The 7,637-nt window shown below is 39.1% G+C and overlaps 1 long non-coding RNA gene across 1 annotated transcript; it reads left to right on the top strand.

Moving 5' to 3' along the window:
• Positions 1–1,607: 1,607 nt before the first annotated feature.
• LOC144465077 (uncharacterized) lies at positions 1,608–4,448 on the top strand. Its single transcript, XR_013492426.1, has 2 exons — positions 1,608–1,813; positions 2,444–4,448. It is a non-coding gene; the product is annotated as an uncharacterized LOC144465077 (long non-coding RNA).
• The last annotated feature ends 3,189 nt before the right edge of the window (positions 4,449–7,637 follow it).

Here is a 7,637-nt window from a genome sequence, read left to right on the forward strand (position 1 = left end):
TGGTTTATGTAATTTGGTGGCATGTACAAGAACAGTCTTTATCAGCAGTTACATGTAGTCACACACACAGCCATGTGAACGTGACACGATATGATCTCTCTCTCTCTCTCTCTCTCTCTCTCTCTCTCTTTCTCACTCACACACACACACACACACACACTGAGTGTTGGACAGGAAGGGGTGGGTTTCATGTTTCCTGCCGTGTATTCCCCAGGATGTTGGCTGATGTCTTGATGTGAACCATTCTCAGTTTTCTGCAGCTCCCAGGTGAGTGTGTGGCTGCAAACTTTCTACTAGGAATCGGAAATCACCTCCTTTTCAGTAGTTTTTTTATTAATTGTTTTCCTCATTCTCAGGTCATATCAGACAAGATGTAAAATTGCAACTTACTCTCTAAAAAAATAATCTACTGGTTCAACTAAAAAAAGTTTAGGTAACAATTTGCATGCATCTTTTTAAGTAGTTTCAAATCTTGCATTACTAGGTCAATCCTATGAGTCTTTTATAATTTGACAAACTCAATTAGTTTAGTCCAACCAACATGACTTACTTTAACCTCAAAAAAAGGCTTAATTAAGTTGAACCAACTTAATATTTATCCAAAAGTTGTGGCGATATTTAGTGGTCAAATTGTTTTATCCAAGATATTACAATTTATTTACCTTAATTCCATCCTACTCAAAAATGTTCTTCAAATCAGTTTTTAACTAACTCAAACACATTAACGTAACAAACATATTTTTTATGCTGGAAACATTTATTTTAAGTGTTATCCACTTACCCCATGAAACTTTTTAGAGTGTACTGCCAAAAAAAAATATTTCAAGTACATCTAAAATAAAATATTTCCAAGCTAAGTCCCAATTTTACTCATTTGACTCTTCAAGTTAATTTAAAAAATGAATTTTTAGTAATAGTATAAAAATACTGGGTAACACTTCATAAGTCAGCCCGCGTTTTAGAGTGTACCTCTTGCCCACTTTCCCAGGAGTTAGCGTATAATTCTTCCCGGTCACTTACCACATACTTTCCAGGGAGTTAGTGTATAACGACGCGGTCACTTAGCACACTAACCACATACTTCCCCGGGAGTTAGAGTATCCCTCGCGATCACTTAGCACATACTTTCCCAGGAGAGTATAACTCGTCACTTATGTCATTTCCCGAAACTTATGGTTTAATTTCCTCATATGAATCTGTATATGTATGAAGTGCAATAAAAACAAATGCTTTTGCCCTTTGCTCATGGCAGTTGATTCAGTCACTTTTATGTAGCCTATGTGTCATCAGACAATTTCACCCACACTCCAGGGTTTTAATATTTATGTTTTGTTTACATTTCATTGAATGAGTTTGAATAGAAAGTGCAGTATACTTTCTCTGTGCGTAGAGTTTATTTCATACAATATTCCCATATCATCCCTCAGTTGTCTTCAAGTTGCTTGAATGTTTGTTTGTTTGTTTGTTTTTACCTGTCAATCTAACTACATCGCTCTGGCATAGTCTTATTGATCAAACAAGGTGTCAATCACAGTCACTCTGCTTAGACCATCTGTCATTGGTCAAACAGGGAGGTGCACACTTCCCATTGGTTAAAGGTAGAAAGTCCCACCTCTCAGCGAGGAGCTTGTACTCATAGGCCCAGGAATGACATGAGCAGACGACAAAGAGAAACGAGTGAAATTACACAATGTCTATGGTGAGAAATGTTGATGTAAACACAAAGCTAACACTCCTAGATACTCACAGGAGACGTGAGGGAGGAACCGAGGACCTGTGCGATGGGAGTTTTACCGCATTTATCAACGGCTTGGTGAGTTAATGCTAACACACCTAGCGATGTTAGCTCCTGCTGCAGATGATATCGGCGCCCGCCGCCGTGTAAAGTGTGTGCTTCCCTCTATACCACACTAACTTGGCGTTGCGACTTACTCGTAACTGTAAAGTGCTAGTTGTTTTTTTCGTCGAGGTCGTTGCTGTTTGTATTTGTGTTAGTAGTGTACTGTATACATTTGCACCGTTACAGTTGGTTATGGATGTTATTAACGATGAATAGTGAAGCGTAACACAGTGTGTATACTGGTGTAGCCCACAGTTTTGAAATATGTGTTAATAGCATACATGATTTTGTTATTCATAGTTAAGTTGAAAAATGTTAAACAAATGGTTAAAACCATTAACTTTGTATTTCAAAAGGAAATACGTAGTATTTGTAATTGATTAATAAGCTTAATAATCACAAGTTATGGATTAAAAGGCTAATAATTCATGATGTGAAATATAAAGACAGGATAAAGTATTCCATGCTGAGAAAAACTGTACAGTTAAAAGTTATTCATCTGCTCACTTTGTGTTACTGTGATGTATTTATGTGATATTGATTATGGCCATAAAACAATTGAAGTTGATGATGCAAAATAGTAATAGCCCTTTTTCTACACAGGTGAGGTTTCTGAGACCCTATGGAAAATTACATGTGGATTTGAGATTCTACCTGACAAGAGAGATGGCGAGCCACCCATGAACCTGATCTCTGCCTTGACCCAAGGAGTTGGATCAAGATCACCTATTATCCACGGGAGCCCATCCATTCTTCTATCTCCATCACTTGAGCGTCACACTGTGTGGTAATACTATCACGACGACCTTTTCCGCTTGACTTGTGACTTAAAAAGTGCATTTGTCATAATAAAGGATTAAAACTAAACTGAACAGTTTATAACAGAAGGAACAAAACTGAACTTGAATAAGACAACCAGTGGAACTCTGTTATTTTTTGTCAGGGACACTTTGATTCGTCTTTGTATTATTTTCTGGTAATATTGTTACCTTGTGAAGCATTGAACTAACTGTTTTTAAAGGGTTAACATCTGAGTGCCAAGCTACAGACTAAGGATGGGCAAACAGTGCAAACTTCATAATCCAGCCCGGTCTCTTTTGTTAGTATATACTTAGGTGGAAAGTACTGCCTAGTTTTAGGGATGCACCGAAATGAAAATTTGTGGCCGAAGCCGAAGCTGAATAATATTAAACGCTTGGCTGAATACCAAGTAATGAATACCGAATATTGTTGTTTAGTTTTTCATTAGTTTTTGCAGATGAACCCCCTCCAGATTAGTGTTGTCAGGGTACCAATATTGGGACCCACTGTACGATACCAATGAAAATATCATGGTTCTAAGTAGTATCACGATACCACAGCGAAAATGAGGCAGATGTGCCTTTTGTCATTTATAAAAAGATAAATCACTTTTCTATAATACATCAATGATATTTCAATGGAATAAATTACTTACTGACTTATTCATACTTCAAAAACAGCATCAATAAGTGATTAACATAGGGGGGATCAAAATAAAATAAATAAATAAAATAAGAATCAACCAGCCACCCTCCTCCCCTGACAAGTCCCTTCAAAAGTAAAGAACAGTCCCTAAAGTGCGGTGAGGTTTGTGGGCCGTAAACGGCTCATTTCTCCTCTGACACATCACATACCTGTGTTCGGCTGGCTCGGCTGTTCAGGTGCTTTTGGGCAGTCATGATGCCAAGAAGAGGATATTATTGGAGCCGGCTTCCCGTCGCCGGTAAGCCGATGGCCGCCCTATTTGACAGGAATACATTACTGTCTGTGTCTGTGACCCCTGTTCAACCCACAACCGATGGGATTCGCCTTTTGTTTCTGCTGCTGGTTGAAATCTGTAGGCTGCTCGCATAGCGTGCTGAATGATTTAAGCCTATTTTGCTCGCTCAAAACTATTTTTAGTCGAAAATGCGAGTGCAGTGACGGACGGATCGCCACACTGCTGACATTTCACTCCGCCCGTCATGGCACGCTGTTTGATTGCGTTATCACAACACGCCGCTATTATTTGGCCTTGCTTTTAACTTATTCCACCGAATACCGAATGTGTGTTTTTTTGCAATATTTGGCCGAATATATTCGGTTACCGAATATTCGGTGCTTCCCTACCTAGTTTCCCTGTAAGTTTTGGGGAAATTACCTAGTACTTTCAGACTAAGGACAGGCAAACAGTGCAAACTTCATAATCCAGCCCAGTCTCTTTTGTTAGTATTTACTTAGGTGGAAAGTACTGGCTAGTTTCCCTGTAAGTTTTGGGGAAATTACCTAGTACTTTCAGACTAAGGACAGGCAAACAGTGCAAACTTCATAATCCAGCCCGGTCTCTTTTGTTAATATATACTTAGGTGGAAAGTACTGGCTAGTTTCCCTGTAAATTTTGGGGAAATTACCTAGTACTTTCAGACTAAGGACAGGCAAACAGTGCAAACTTCATAATCCAGCCCGGTCTCTTTTGTTAGTATTTACTTAGGTGGAAAGTACTGGCTAGTTTCCCTGTAGGTTTTGGTGAAAGTACGCTGCAGATGTGAGAACAGCACCTACCATGTGGTTTCTGTGTAATTAAATAATAAAAACATTTTATAACTTTTCATGACTCATTATTGTGTATTTTAAGATATATGTAGGCTATATTATTACATGACTGTATTGTTTGTGTTTCGTCCTTGGATGGCACTACAAGACTTCCACAGATGTGCACTTGAGAGAGGTAAGTTTGCTTTGTACTCCAGCCTGCCCGTTAATTAGGCAATTCTCAGAATATAGACCCATTTCTTGACATATTCATATTCAAACTCATTCAATGAAATGTAAACAAAACATAAATGTTAAAACCCTGGAGTGTGGGTGAAATTGCCTGATGACACATAGGCTACATAAAAGTGACTGAATCAACTGCCATGAGCAAAGGGCAAAAGCATTTGTTTTTATTGCACTTCATACAGATTCATATGAGGAAATTAAACCATAAGTTTCGGGAAACTCCTGGGAAAGTATGTGCTAAGTGACCGCGAGGGATACTCTAACTCCCGGAAAGTATGTAGTACAGTAAGTGACCGCGAGGGATACTCTAACTCCCGGGGAAGTATGTGGTAAGTGACCGGGAGGAGTTATACTCTAACTCCCAAGAAAGTATGTGCTAAGTGACCGCGAGGGATACTCTAACTCCTGGGAAAGTATGTGGTAAGTGACTGGGAGGAATTATGCTCTAACTCCCAGGAAAGTACATGTAAGTGGGCGAGAGGTACACTCTAAAACGCGGGCTGACTTATGAAGTGTTACCAAATATTAACATTTAATACTGGGAATTATTTAAGCATGTTAAAGCACAACAAAAAATAAATGATTAACATTGATTTTTACCTTTGGCTGAAACCTAAAAGCCTACAGCTTGACTAAAAAGTCAAAACACAACAAAACACTTGAAAAATGTGTAAAATTGACAAAACATGCAAAATTATTGTTGATTTTGCATGGTTTGGTGGTTTAACCCATTCATATTACAGAGACTGAGGGATATTTGTTTTGGTTTGTGGCATTAATGTCAGTCAGCTCACAGATTAAAAACATATGGATACTTGAAACTTGCCTGAAAATTGATTTTAATGTCAAAAGCTCTCTTTGAACAGAAATTAAGTCTATGTAAATCGATCTTCATATTGTAGACTTAGTGAAACGGAAACTACTGTCTGTAAAACACTCACCAAACATCAAACTAAATGTGTGCTGCACATGGATATGGGCCTGGAGCAGCAGATTGTCTAAAAGTTTTACCTCTAAAATTCTTTTATCTCAGTTTCTCTCTGCCCCGAATGTAAGTGCAACTTGTCGTTCCCATCCTCTGTCTCTTCTCCCTCCATCTCCTCCTCTGCCTTTCTGTTTCTTTAATTCAATCCTCTCCCTCAGTTTTAATGCTGCTGAGGTGGAGTCGTCTGTCTTTATACGATGTGCTGGTTACGATGCCTCGGGGCGCACCGTAATGTTGATCCTCTCCTCAAAACCGACACAGACCTGCTTTGCTGAGCACAATATTTAATGGCAGTGCTGCATTACATTACCTGCAATTTGATTCAAAACACATCAGCATGTAGAGGTATATCAAAAAGAGTGTTAGTACAAGGTAGACTCGGGAGTGAATATAAGACGCCTGCAGCGAACCACTTGGAGGATGAATAGACTGGAAATTCAGCAACTAAACTTTTTATTCACTGTTTCAGTCGATGACTGACATGGGATAAAACTAAACATTTTACAGTGGTGCTGTCGATATTCAGTGAAGCAGCTTCAGGCTTCCAGAGTCTTGTCTAAGGATTGAACGTGTGGGAGAATAGACTCCCAGGGGCTGACAGCTGCGCAGCAGCAACATTGGCACTGTTCAATATTGTGTTTTTTAATTGGAAATGAGAATATCATGCCCCCTGAGTAAAGCCAGTAATTAAGAAAGTATTATAATAAGTGTCTGTCCATTAGAGGTAATTTACTGGGAAACCGTTTCAAGACAGACAAATGTAGACTGATATTCAGAATAAAACCCACAGGCCATATGTGGCCGTATACACAAAACAGTATTCATTTGTGTATGTTAAATGTCAAACATAACTCTGCTTTAGAGTATAAGTACATAAACACTGGTACCAGTATACAATACAGTATCCACTTAACTGAATATTTGGGACATGAGGTTATTCCAACTGTTGTTATTTTAAACTAATTCTACAAGTCTACTAATATGACAACTATCAGTGCTATTAATACTCATTCATTTCCCGTGACCACTTATCCTGTTAGGGGTCATGGGGATGCTGAAGCCTATCCCAGCTGACAGTGGGTGAGAGGCGGGTACACCCTGGACAGGTCGACAATTTAGAGTCACCAATTAACCTGATGTGCATGTCTTTGAGCTGTGGGAGGAAACCCACGCTGACACGGGGAGAACCACTGTAGTACCACCATTTTTTTTTCTTCTACTACTGGCACATTTCCCTGTGTGTATTGTCAACTGTTATGGCTACATTGTGAATAATACTGCTAGTAGTAAAGTTTGTACTGCTCTGACTAAGATTGTAATTATTAACGGTCACCATGACTAGTATTAGTACTAATATTATGATTATTGCTGCATGCCTGTGTTGATTTTGGCAGCTATTTTTGATTTAATCTTAGTCTTGAGACGAAATGCTTATTATTTTAGTTATATTTTAGTCATTGTTATCCTTCATAGATTAAGTCTAGTTTTATTCTACGAAAACTCTGAGCCCCCTACCTGCCTGTCGAACAGTAATCAACCCATAAACCTTCCCAGAGACAGTCCAGATCTGAGCGGAGTCCTGCAGGAAACACATGTGAAGACCAGCAGCCAGTGGCTGCTTGCTATGCTGCCATTCAGCTGCTAACAAGTGGAGCTAACTGCTAACAATCATCCCAGCAACTAACAAACTCCACAAATCCATTCAACAGCTCCACTGTCAACAGTCAGACGCACATGGCTGATTATCTACTGCTGAATCGCAGCTCACAACTTGCACCATCAGCTGACGCTGAGAGTTTGCCTGCCTGTTGCTTATGCGGCATTTACATTTAATTGCAAGCACGGTCCTTCTGGGCTTTTAATGTCCGATAGTCCACAACTAACTTATTCATCCCGTCTCATCTTGTCAACGGAAATGAAACACACATTTTGTCATAGTTTTTATCATCAAGATCTATCTTGAGCTCTTCATCATCTAATTTTTCATCATGAAAGGTTGCTGACAATAATTTTTGTCACAGTTTTCGTCAG

This window comes from Epinephelus lanceolatus, chromosome 12 (genome assembly GCF_041903045.1).
Source record: "Epinephelus lanceolatus isolate andai-2023 chromosome 12, ASM4190304v1, whole genome shotgun sequence".
In the NCBI taxonomy this organism is placed as follows: domain Eukaryota; kingdom Metazoa; phylum Chordata; class Actinopteri; order Perciformes; family Serranidae; genus Epinephelus; species Epinephelus lanceolatus.